The sequence below is a fragment of the Protopterus annectens genome, chromosome 1.part0 (assembly GCF_019279795.1).
Source record: "Protopterus annectens isolate FY-2018-M chromosome 1.part0, PAN1.0, whole genome shotgun sequence".
Taxonomy (NCBI): Eukaryota; Metazoa; Chordata; order Ceratodontiformes; family Protopteridae; genus Protopterus; species Protopterus annectens.
This window is the reverse complement of record NC_056725.1, coordinates 1987969875-1987983928: the sequence shown is the minus strand read 5'-3', so window position 1 is coordinate 1987983928 and position 14054 is coordinate 1987969875.

Sequence of the window (14054 nt, the reverse complement as noted above, 5' to 3'; positions counted from 1 at the left end):
TCACTGTAATAGTAACTGCATTTTTCGCCAGCATGAGGGATGCCACATACACTGGTGACAGCCTTAGCCAACCTATTGCAAGCCTCAGCCTTGTATTGTGACATGGTATAATTTTCTTGCAGCAGGCCTCGGCTGTAAATTTTAACAAAAATCCCCCCCCTCCCAAAAAAATCTTGTACTCCTCCTCACACTACCTTTGTGCTCTGAATGGAGCACTACTTTCATAATTGTCTGCCATGTCTTCTCAAAGATATCAGAAGCAAATATCAGATAAATGAAGCCCAATTCAGATCTCAAGATTACTGGATTGTACACAATGAAAGACAAGTTATACAAATGTATTTTTATAATAAAAAGGACAAAAATGGAATGGAATGACCTATGGGTGCTATTTCTTCAATGTCCAGTTTAGATGGGAAACATGACAGGAAGAGTCAGTTGTGTGTGCTGATCAGTTTATCAACCTGGATATCAACCTGTGGAGTGCTACTTGTATTCCTGACTGTTCATATCGAGATCATTGCATGAAATTCTGAATAGATTTTGAGGATCATCGACACGTCTTTGTGATGTGTGCACTGTATGCAAGGTAACTACAAGCCATACATGACAAACATATACACTGCACTCAATAATACTATTCTGCAGGCTTGTGTCCAATCATAACTCTTCATTGCAACACGCTTGGAAAGGTAATGTGTTTCAGTGACAAAATCATTTACATTATGGAGTAACTAGACAGCATTTCAGTGAAGTCCTCATATCTTGACTATAATAAGCCAATAAATCATACACAAGAAATATAAGCCACGCACATTACTTTCAGCCTGTTACAATTATTTACTGGGAAGCACCAGCGCCAAACTCATTTGAGTGACTGATGGCAAAGTATTAGTGTGAACTCCGAATAATTATTTTTTGAGTTTTTGAACTTAGAATGGGAAATATTAGTGGTCTGTGGTTTTGTATGCCAAACATGGCACAAAGGAAGACTACAGGCATGCAAATAATTATTTTTCTGAGGCATTTCAGCCCAAGTGTGTGTGTGTTGTATTAATGTTTTGTGTGACATCATTACAACTTCTTCTGTTATGATCATTATAATAAAGTATTATAAAACTGAAGCAAGCAAGGACATACCTCTCAGCTCTCCAGATCTTCGCAGAATGTCCACATTTTTGATTGTTAGTCTGCTCTATCATGGAGGACTGAATTCACTACATAATAACATATATTTGCATTTCAGATTTCATATCCTCCAGAAAATGCATGCTAATACAAAAATTCTACCAACTTTCAAAGTTTATAACAGCAATATTTAAAATGTGCCCCTAATTCGGAGGTTTTTTGTCCCACCATTACTTTTTGCTTTGTCTATATTTCTTGCCTGTAGAAGTGGACAGGTATGAGCAGGGGTGGAATACTTGTACATTAATTAAGGAATAAGCATGTTCCATAACATAGAGATCCAGAGCTTCACAAGGGAAAATGTTATGAGAAAGAAAACCTTAATTAATGTTTGACATAATACTGGATTCAAACACCTGTCAATCTGCATCAACATTCTCTAGACCTCAGAATTATATGAACATGTGACAAGAAAAGTCATATTTCAGCTAGTAAAATTCACATATTTGTAGGGACATTGAGAAATGTTTGTGCACCAGACTTCACAACAGTAATGAGAACTAAAGCATCACATATGGTGTACTTTCAATCCCAATGCATGTTAAATATATAAAAATAACTGTATCATAATATTATCAATTATGCTTTCAGCTGCTCAGTGAGCTAAGCACTATAGCGTGAGAAGTAATATATTAAAGCAGCCAAAGGAAAATTCATTAGTTTTTGCCATAGGACATGTAGTGTCATTTACTGTCATTTAAAATTGTTGCACAATGCCAAGCATCATGCAAACACTGAGGGCAGAAATAGTGAGCTTGGTTTATAAGCCATTTCTGTCCTTGTGAGTGTGGTGTGCAAATCTATTTTTGTCCACATTAAAGGTGTGAAAAGGGGTTGCTAGGCCAGTGGTGAAAATGTGGAACAAACTGAGATTAGGACATTCAAGAAAGACTAAAGGAATGTGCAGGATGGTGGTGGGAGAGCACCATAGTTATCTAGTTCTTCATACGCTAACAGTGTAAATGTATACAATATTTGATGAACTTGGATAGAATCAGCATCATGGGAGTGTGGCAGCAACTTAATAATGTTGTGTGGCCTATTTGACCAAATCAAGGGTGTCGTACACACATATGCTAAATGATAAGCTATGTATAGCACATGATTTGTTGTGTGACTGGTGACCTTTTCCATCTTTTCTTTCTTTTTTTTTGTTGTTGCGAGAGAGGAATGTTGGGGAAGGTAGGAATAAGAGAGACAAGAATGCAGGGTGGGTCATATAACAGCTGCAGGCATACAAGACATACAAGACAAACAGGGATAGTGCTAAAAATAAAAGGTTGGGGGAACACCATGATTGGGGACAGGTATGGAACTTTGGAGGCACATCACCGTCCAACATGAATGCAGTGGGAATCTAGTACTCAATCTCTGAACTGCCACCATTGTCTTTTCTCCTAGACACCATGTGCAGTGCTGGAAGGGGCAGCAATTTGGCTATTTGATACTGGATTCATTCCAGTCTATTGATGGAGGCACTGAGACCCCTCTCCACATTCTCCTCCACCAGCCCTGTCAGCTCATGTTAGGTGACATAGTCACCATTTCCACTTGCACTAATAATACTGGGTATCAGTGCACCAGTCCCCAGAAAAGTGATACCTGACACATGCAGTGCAGGTAGTGCAGGAGTTGTGAATGCAACACAGCCACCTGCAGAAGGTATGGTGGTCAGGTGCAGCAGAGACTATAGTCCAAGTGTCATTATAGAAAAGAAGATACAGAGATAAGATGAGGGACAGACAGTACAGAAGAATTTCATTAATGTCAGGTAATTTTAATATATCGCAGGCCATGCATGTTCCCACATAACTATTTAGATTTGTCACATCTACATATGAATGTGAAGCCATACATGTATGGTAAAGTATTCATTAATCTCCTCAATATTATACACAATATGCAAACAGCATGACTATTATACATATGCTTTTTGTATTATAACTCATAGCAAGTCTATGGAAATGATTAAAAAGTTATTTTGTGTTACTGATTGCATATTAATAATTATGAAGTAATACAGACTAATCGCTTCTTCTTGGATTTGAATCCGCAGCATCTACATTTACTGAAATATTGGAAATTGCAAGTTTGCTAGAGCTATTCATCTAGACATGTGCAAACTTTCATTAAGTATAGTATATGGTGCATTACTCTGTCAGACAATTATGGACATTGAATTAACAAAATAATTTCAAAATCACTGCTATTATGAAATTATTATCAGTCACACCTGTGCTATGTTTACCACATGTCTCTATGAGGTGTTGTACTCTGCTGATGCACCTCTATATTTTCATCAATCTCTGTGGAAACTACATAGGAAAAATAATGAATACTTGTTTGTGTTGGCAAGTCATAGTTTTGTACTGTCTGGTAATAGGCCCCGATATGTACTCAACTTAGGTGGGTTTTGGGTCTTATACCATTCATCCCATCGGTGAAAGAGGTCCTGTTTGTACCTCTTAAAGTCATTGTAATAGTAACTGCATTTTTCACCAGCATGAGGGATGCCACATACACTGGTGACAGCCTTAGCCAACCTATTGCAAGCCTCAGCCTTGTATTGTGACATGGTATAATTTTCTTGCAGCAGGCCTCGGCTGTAAATTTTAACAACCCCCCCCCCCCCTTCCAAAAAAAATCTTGTACTCCTCCTCACACTACCTTTGTGCTCTGAATGGAGCACTACTTTCATAATTGTCTGCCATGTCTTCTCAAAGATATCAGAAGCAAATATCAGATAAATGAAGCCCAATTCAGATCTCACAATTACTGGATTGTACACAATGAAAGACAAGTTATACAAATGTATTTTTATAATAAAAAGGACAAAAATGGAATGGAATGACCTGTGGGTGCTATTTCTTCAATGTCCAGTTTAGATGGGAAACATGACAGGACGAGTCCTTACTCCCCCTTCTTCATTCACTTCCTTTCTTCAATTTCCCTCCCCTGACACTCGATCCAAATATGCCATAACCCATTTTTTTTCTCTCACTTCATATTGCAATTCCTGTTTGTATTATAGTAACTTACCTTTAATTTTTCTAAACTGGCTAAAATTTCTCTAAATATTAAATCATTATCATATAAGTTGTATCTATTCATAACCAATGTCTTCATGTTTAATTTGGTGTAATTATTTAAACTGCAGATGTTTTAGGATTATTTTTTGAAGACTAAAATTATTGCTTTTAAAATGTTTTTGTAACACTTTGGAGCTTTTCTCCCTGGGCATCCACAGACAATGGGCACCTATCCAGTCAGACTTTCTTGGTAATGAAATGTCCATAAATAAATAATTTCATAAACACAAATGCTCCACAGTGACTCCAGCAACTGATGGTTAATTTTGATATCTCAGTTATATTTAAAATAATATAAATGTCACTTCTGGGCATGTCCTCTGTGATGATTGACAGCATTCATAAAATGAACATTGTGTCTAACAAATATGAAAGGAAAATCTCAGTGATGTTTTCAATCAGTCTTGTCCGTATGTAAATTTTGGTTTTAAGTGCTAAACAATGCCTTGGTGGAACATTAAATGTTAAAACCTGTGAGCGAAAGCACCTTAAAATTGAACCCATTATAAAAAAGAACCTGGACATCTTTAGTCTGTGTTAAACGCTAATGCCATGGAGTAAGAGTATGTGAGTGTGTGTGTGTGTGTGTGTGTGTGTGTGTGTGTGTGTGTGTGTGTGTGTGTGTGTGTGTGTGTGTGTGTGTGTGTGTGTGTGTGTGTGTGTGTGTGTGTGTGTGTGTGTGTGCAAGCCCACGAGTGCATGAGTGTGCTTGTGTGTGTGTGTGTGTGTGTGTGTGTGTGTGTGTGTGTGTGTGTGTGTGTGTGTGTGTGTGTGTGTAAAAGCTCCAGTCAGAGGCCAGGTATCACAGAAGAGTACTCTTTTAGCAGTATGTTTCTTTTCCTGTGCTATAAAGTGCAATGCAGAATGACACAGCTACAGAAGGGGTCACCATCCCATGTCACATCTTCCGTCAGAGAAATACAATTTATGTACTTCAAAACATAACTTATTACCACAGGGATGGCTTTTCTGCAAGAATGCTAGAGGGCTGGGTCCTGACATCAGCAGTCAAAAGTGGGGAGGGGCCAGGGTGGTTTGGGATACAAAATCATATTATTCCCTTGGGCATCAAATTCCCTTGTTACACATCTGTTGTGCCAACCCATCAGTGTGTTCAGTATTGCACCAAAATCTAATTAAGTTTTCAGTGGCTGCTTAATGAATTACTGATATACTGATACATAATCATGTTTGCTATGTTCCATGATCATGTACCAATAATTGAATTTAAAAAAATCATGGAGATTGCCATCATACGGTTTTGAGTAAACAGGTTAAAAAGTACCTCTTCTGTGATTTAAAAAGCTTGTTTAAGCTACATACTGTGGCTGTGTACTTCATGAACTACAATATAAACTGGCACCTCACCTAAGTGTCATGTTTAATTATAGCCTCACCTCAGGTTTCGTGCCCACTGAGTGGTGCAGAGCTACAGTTATCCCACTCCACAAGGGGGGATCCACCTTGGATTCTGGAAACTACCGTCCCATCAGTCTGACGAGCCTTATCTGCAAGGCCATGGAATGTATTATCATGGAACTTATAAACAAAGACATTGGCAACCTTCAAACACTGGACCCCACCCAGTTTGGGTTCGTGAAGGGACGATCTTGTCTACTGAACCTGATTGACTTCTTTGAATCAGTCTCCAGAGCTATGGACAAGGGTAAGGTGGTCCACACAGCTGATCTAGACCTTGCCAAGGCCTTTGACACCACCCCCCACTCTGGAATCATAGATAAACTTATTAAGCTGGACATTAATCCCTACATCACCCAATGGGTTGCTAACTGGCTTACTGACAGAACCCACACTGTAAAAGTAACCAACTCCAAATCCAGCTCTAGACAAGTGACAAGTGGAGTACCTCAAGGTTCAGTCCTGGGACCGCTCTTGTTTGGCATCTACTTCTCTGAAGTACAGGCTAACACTAAGGGACTCTGGTTACAAAGTTCGCAGATGACTGCAAACTGGGAGCTATTACTGAATCCCCAAATGATGTGGATACTCTACAAAAGGGCCTTACAGAAACAGATGCTTGGTGCCAGAGCCATGGGCTCAAGCTCAATGCCAAGAAATGTATAGTTATCCCCTTTGGGAAAAAAACATGTACCCATGAATTACCATATAGGTGACAGTACACTAAACACCGAAAGTGTGATAAGAGACTTAGGGACACAGGTGGACAGTGGTCTTACCTTCAGTAACCACATTGCCACAACAATCAGGAAATCCTTCTATGTGGCACACCTCATCACTAAGAGCTTTTCATCCAGAAAAAAGGAGGTAATTGTCCCACTGTAATCATCCCTCATCAGACCCATTATAGAATATAATGCCCATTTTGGTATGTACCTCTCAAGACATCTGCAACAACTGGAAAGGCCACAGAAATACCTCACTAAAAGAATCACAGGCCTAAAGCAGATGCCCTATGCTGAACACCTTAAGAAACTCCAGCTATACTCTGTTGCATATCGTCTACTCAGAGCCACACGCTCCAGGGATCTAAACTTTGTCATCATAATAAACAAGACATGCTGGAGGGATAGGTTCCTGACCCAGAGACTCCCCAGACTCTGGAATAGATTGCCCATACATGTCAAGCAGAGTGCATCTTTGGCCCTCTTCAAAAGGAACCTTGACAATTGGATGGGAGAAAGGAAATTCACCCCGGGGATCATGTCAGTCGCCCTGCTAGACAGGGTCCAGGGAAGTAAATAGTGTGGGAAGAAATAGCCAGGGAATTGTTATGGCTAGGCTTGTATAGGCCCTAGGGCTGATAGCCTAGTACCAACCTATGAACCTATGAACCTATGAACCTATATTGTGCTTATTTTACTGCCTGCACTTTAACAAAGTCATTTTTGTGTTTAAATTACCTGTTTAACTGTTGTAGGCTACACACTCAAGTGTGATAGCCATTTCTGTGCATTTAAAGTGTTTTTTTTTTATTGTATCTGCTTTATTTTCTGGAAAAAAAATACTTGTTTTCCTGCCTTTCTAAGCTAGTATAGTCCAGTTTTCAGGTTAGTGCTGAATTCAGGGCTGTGTTACAAGTTTCTGTGTTTGCCCATACTTTACATGAATAGAAGGAAGTTTCTCTGTTCACTGTGAGAGGGGGAGCTTTGAGCAGCCTATCAGTCCCTGGAGGAGTAGTTTCAGAACAGAAAATAGTAGTTTACTGGCCATTTTGGGCTAATTTCTATCTCTTTCGTTTCCCTGCTATAAAACCCACATTTGTGAGATTTTTGCTCTAGTATACAGCTCAGCAAGCACCTGCCTGGTGCCCTGCAGAGTTCTACAGCAGCAGAGAGACAAAAAAGAGACTTTGGAGTGATTAAGTATCATGTTTCTGCATTTTCTTGCTGCCTTTAGCTAATTCCACCTAAAATGCCAATTTTCTAGAGTTTCTGTGATTTAAAAAGCTTGTTTCAGCTACATATTGTACTTATTTTACTGGCTGTACTTTAACAAAGTTGTTTTTGTGTTTAAATTACCTGTTTAACTGTTGTAGGCTACACACTCAATTGTGATAGCCATTTCTGTGCATGTAAAGTGTTTTTTTTTATTGTATCTGCTTTATTTACTCAAACAAACAAATAAACAAAAAAAGACTTGTTTTCCCACCTTTCTAAGCTAGTATAGTCCAGTTTTCAGGTTAGTGCTGAATTCAGGGCTGTGTTACAAATTTCTGTGTTTGCCCATACCTTACTTGGATAGAAGGAAGTTTCTCTGCTCACTGTGAGAGAAGCAGGGAGCTTTGAGCAGCCTATCTGTCCCTGAAGTAGTGGTTTCAGCCCAGAAATTAGTAGTTTATTGGCCATTCTGGGCTAATTTCTATCTCTTTGATTTCCCTGCTATAAAACCCACATTTGCGCAGTTTTGCATACCGGGCAGCGTCGGTTAGGTAGGGTGTAACTGTTCCCGGCTCCATAAAGTCTACTCTTCAATTTTTCCCTTGGAACTAGACAAAATTTCAATTTAAGCACTCAAACCATTCACTTCTCATCCCAGCACTTGCTTAAAACTCATAGCAAGCACTAATAAACCTTAGCAGTGGACCCCCTCCCTATACTGCAGAGAAGGACAAGGCTCTATATTCGTCCTTACCAGCCAATCAGTAAAACAGTTCACTGTACCTATCCAGGCATGTCCAAAGGGCAGTTTCAGGTGTACTCTCTGGTCCAACTGGTGCATCTGGGCATTTTGAGACAATGTTACAATTGCCTCATGTACACAGGCAACCCTCTCCTCGTTCCACCAAACACTAATACATGTGAGAGATGCAATTATACAGCCAAACTGGAGGCTAAGCTCTCTCAACCCAAGACCGGACCAGGCAGTCAAGAGGAGAAGGGAATTACTTGCATCACACCACCATTCTCACATAGACCTAGTAAACCAGCACCGGCAAAGCACACACATAAATACACGAAAACATACCTGGAGGCTCTAAATAAAAATCTGCAAAAGCAAGAGAGCCCTCCAAAGCAGACATCCAAGCAACCTCCACCCCCAACACAAACCATGAGACACATACTTCACAAAACCAGTGTGCCATGCAATCACAGCGCTTAAGGCAAAATAGCATACCCAACATACTAGTAATAGGTGACTCTATAGTCAGGGAAACTGATGTCCCACTCACTAGGCTGAACAAGTAGAAGGTTACTGTCAGCTGCCTGTCGGGTGCCAGGATCCGCCACATAACACAAGCACTCAGGACACTCCAGAACAAGTACTAATATGACTCTGTCATTGTCCATTTTGGTGTGAATGACCTGAGCCATACCTCCCTGGACTACATGAAAAGAGACATGGAGGAGCTCTCTGATCACATAGCCCAGGCCGGTATGACCCTGACCCTGAGTAGCATTCTGCCCTCACCAAGAATGATACCACGGTATAGAGAAAAAATTGTCAATTTTAACAATTGACTAAGCTTCTGGTGTCATTCAAAGGGGATCCAATGCCTGTCAGCCTGAGATGACATGCTTGACAAGACATGCTGCTTCACTGGAGACGGCTTGCACCTGCCACCCTTAGGCTTTCAAATACTGGCCAAGGCTCTTGCCACCCCCATAGTGCCTTTTTTAGGCAAGGCTCAAAAGACAAACCCACCACTGTAAATAGCACAAGTAACAAAAAATTGAGGTTAATGCTACTCAATGCCAGAAGTCTAAACCGCAATTGAGGCATTCCTCAGTATGGAGAAAATCAATATATGTGCAGTAGCAGAAACCTAGTTTAAGGCTCCAGAGAGCACCCCAGCACTACCAGGCTACAACTCATACCATACATTCCGGCCACAAAACTCGGACCGAAATACAAAAGACAGGGGAGTATCCATATTCATCAAGGATACCCACACCTTCAAGTTAGTGGCACAACACGATGCTTCAGAGATCATCCATATGCAACTAACAATGGGCAAAACTGCTATTCAAATTATAGCTTGCTACAGATAACCCACCATGTCCCAGGACCCCCACTTCGCATTCCTAGAAAAACTGGGAAACAAAAAGGTCCTACCATATACCCTGATAGTGGGTGATTTCAATTACTCAAACATTAACTGGGAGAACTACTCAAGTACAAACTCTCTTGCTCGACATTTCCTAGAATTTATAAACTCAAATGCCCTGGATCAACTTGTCAATACCCCCACCAGAGGTGACAACATATTGGACCAGGTCATCACCAACATGGGCGAACAGTGTTCCAAACCAGAGGCCAATCCCTCACTAGTTAGATCTGACCATAAACTAATAACTCTGGATATCCACATTCTGCTGCCACACCCAGTCAAAGAAACCACCGTAAAATACATTTCAAAAGCAAACTTCACATTACTTAAGACTGAGGTGGGAAGTTGCAAAGCCCCCATGCTAAAGAATAATGCTGTCCAAACTGTAAAACCCTTTACTAATGCACTCTACAGGCACCTACAAGAATGCATGGATCGTGCTGTCCCAAACAAAACCAAGACTCACTCCTCCAAGAAAAGGAATCCAGTCTGGTGGACCCCTGCCATAAACAAGCTATGAAATAGAAAGAGGAAACTAGTACAGAAAAGAGTAAAATCCCAAGAAGGGAAGACTTCCCTGATCAGTATCAGCAAGAAACTACGTTCCCTCATAAAATCATCCAAGGCTAGCTTCGAAAGAAAAATTGCCATGGACTCCAAAGATAACAACAAGGCATTCTTTAGCCATGTCAAGAATCTAAGTGGCAATTCTCAGATCTGCTTGGAGTCAGTGCAGAATGGCACAAAATACACTGAACCGATATAGCCAACATCCTGGCAGACAGGTTCAGTGCAAACCTCACCCCCCCCCTTATGCCCAAAAGGGCCCATAACTATACCAGAAGAATATAGTGCCCCTGAAATCACAGACACTCAGGTTAAAACAGCCCTCTCCAAAGCCAAAAACACAGCATCAATGGGACTGGACGGTGTCCCAGGCTGCGTCCTACATGAGCTCAAAGATGAACTAACTCCTCACCTAGACACACTGTTTAAACTCAGCCTCTCCACAGGCTACATGCCAACAGAGTGGTGCACAGCAACAGCTATTCCTCTCCACAAAGGTGGAGCCACAATGGACCCCGGGAACTATCACCCTTTAAGCCTGACTAGCTTGGTCTGCAAAGCTATGGAGCACATCATTATGCATCTCATTAACAGAGACATTAGGAACCTCCAAACACTGGCCCTACCCAGTTCTGCTTTGTTAAGGGCAGATCATGCCTCCTAAACCTGGTAGACTTCTCTGAGACAGTTATCAAGGCTATAGATGTGGGAAAGGTGGTCCACATAGCCTACCTAGACCTTGCAAAGGCCTTCAACACAATTCCCCACTTACGTATTATAGACAAGCTCACCAGCCTGAACATAAACCCCTACATCATGAGATGGGTTGCCAACTGTCTCACAGACAGAACCCACATGGTAAGAGTTACAGGAGCTAGGTCTGACTCTAAACCGGTTACAAGTGGCATTCCCCAGGGCTCAGTCCTAGGACGACTCCTGTTTGGCATATACTTCTCAGAGGTACAGGCAAGCACAGGAGGACTATGGCTGACCAAGTTTGCAGATGACTGAAAACTAGGGGCTATAATTGACTCCCCGGCTGACACAGACATCCTCCAAAAGGGTCTCACAGAGACAGATACCTGGTGTCAAAACCATGGCCTCAAGCTAAATGCCAAAAAGTGTATAGTCAACCTCTTTGGAAAAAACAAAGTACCCACAAACTACCACATAGGTAGCAGCCCCCTAAATATGGAAGATGTAATAAGGGATCTGGGGACCCAAGTAGATAGTAACCTCTCCTTTGATAATCACATTGCCAAAGTGGTTAGAAAATCCTTCTATGTGGCCCACCTAATCACAAAAGGGTTTGCATCCAGATAGAAAAAGGCCATTGGGCCCCTCTATGCATCACTCGTCAGACCCATCATAGAGTACAATGCCCCATTTGGGATGTACCTTACAAGACACCTGCAACAACTGGAAAGACCACAGAAGTACCTCACCAAGAGGATCACTGGCCTCAAGCAGATGCCCTATGCAGCTCGACTGAAGAAACTCCAGCTGTACTCGGTTGCATACCACCTACTCAGAGGTGATCTCTGCCTGACATACAAGGCCATGTCCAACCCAGAATTGATGGACATGCTCTACCTTAAGAAAAGCATATCCCCTCGAGCCACATGCTCGAGGGATCTAAACCTCACCACAACAATAAATAGGACGTGCTGGAGGGATAGATTCCTGTCCCAGAGACTTCCCATGCTCTGGAACAAGATTCCAATCTACATTAGGCAGAGCTCCTTGCTAACCCTCTTCAAGAGAAACCTCGACAAGGGGGTGGGAAACAGAAAGTTTACCCCAGGAATCACTGCAATGGCTCTGCTGGACAGAGGCACAGGGAACTAATCTAAGGGACGACGAAAGCCAACACATTCCAGCTAGGCTTATAAATGCCTTTGGGCAGATAACCTAGTACCTACCTATGAACCTATGAACCTAGTAAACTGCTGCCTGTATGCTGAATCTTGTTAATATGTTTATAGGTTGTCACTAGGCTGCTTACTAGGAAGATCATGAGTAGACATGCCTTGTAGTTCTCCTTTTAAGCAGCCTTTCTATAAGGGATTGTAGGGCCTCAACAGAAATGCATTTATAGCTGTAGATCCATTTATCAAGGTTACATTAGAAGAGCATTAGGAAGGTTCTCTGCTTGATGTGAAGGGTCAGACTGCTCCAAGGAGGATTCTTTGAGAGAGGTCTCCTTGTCACAAGAGGGTTCTGTTTAAATTTTGATAGAGTTTTAGCTCTCATGTACTAGTGCTAGTTGTGCTACAGGTTTTGTGGATATGAAGGAAGGTGTGGTCCTTTGGAAGTTTTATAGGCAAAGCAAATTTGACATTGCAGAATCTATATGACACTGGGAAGAGGGACAGAACTGTAAGGTATACAGCATAGGTCTGGGAACTTAGATCCTGGATTTTTCTTGGGAGGAGTTGTTCAGATCTTTCAGGTTGAGTCATGTGTCTATTTAGGTACATGTCAATAGGAGCACGATATTCCAATATTGGTCTAATGAGGGAGGAGTACATTGGAATGATAATCACCTTGGACCTGTAAGTCATGCCTCTGATAATCAGTTGGTCTAGGTAGAAGGATTCCATGACAGCAACTGATGCATAGTGGTTAGAGGAGAGCTCATTGTCCATGAAAGTGCCTAAGTCCTTGATAATTGTACTGATTTTAAGAGGAGCATCATCGACTTGGTGGATAACTCATGTTTTTCAAAGGACACAATGCTACAGTTTTTAGCATTTAGTTTAAGGCCATGGTCATAGCACCTGTTATTCCATCCTTTATGGCAGTTTTGTGTTGGATCCCATGGCAAAAGTCACTGAGTGGTGATCTAAACTGATAAGACATGGGATAACTATGGGCAAAGAGCACGATGGTGTAATAAATTTGGACCCCTGCAAAGGAAGTGGATTACCTATTCTAGGGAGTTTGCATTGCAATAGTTTAAGTCTCACAATTTATAGATGTGTAGTTGAAATTCATATTTATAATCTGCAGACTTGGTCAGCCATAGCCTTTTGGCATCTTCCTGCAGTTTAAAAAATAAGTACTAAACAGGAACCCTGCTACTACTGAGCACTGAGGGCACCACTAATGACAGGTCATTTTGGGATGAGTGTGATCCCAATCTGAATTTGATGAACTCTTTATGTAAGCCAGTTTGTAGTCATATGGGTTGTATAAGGCTTAATATTTAATTTGACTAATTTATTTACGATGCCTGAATGTGGAATGTGGAATGTTATTGAAGGCCTTTGCCAGGTCTAAGTATGCTGGGTGTATAGATTTGCCCTTGACAAAGGCCGCAGTAACCTTTTTTAAAGCAGTCAGTTTGGTTGCTTAAGCAGGATCTGTCCTTCACAAACCCAGTCTAGCATGGGCCAAGAGACTGTAAGCTGCCAGTATCATAACAATGCAATTCATTATCTTACAGATAAGATAGGTAAGGGTTCTTGATCTGGAGGTAACAGTGTCTATGATAGAGCCACCTTATTGGAAGGAAGCAACCTCTGCTGTTTTCACTGTCTTGACAGCAACATCATTGGGAGGTGGAAACTGATCATGTCTTAAAGAGGGCTAGGAAGACAGTGCCTCATGCTGACTAGAAGGTACCCTGGTACATTATTGGTGCATTATTAGGCCCCTTTCATCTAGTGCTTTCTATG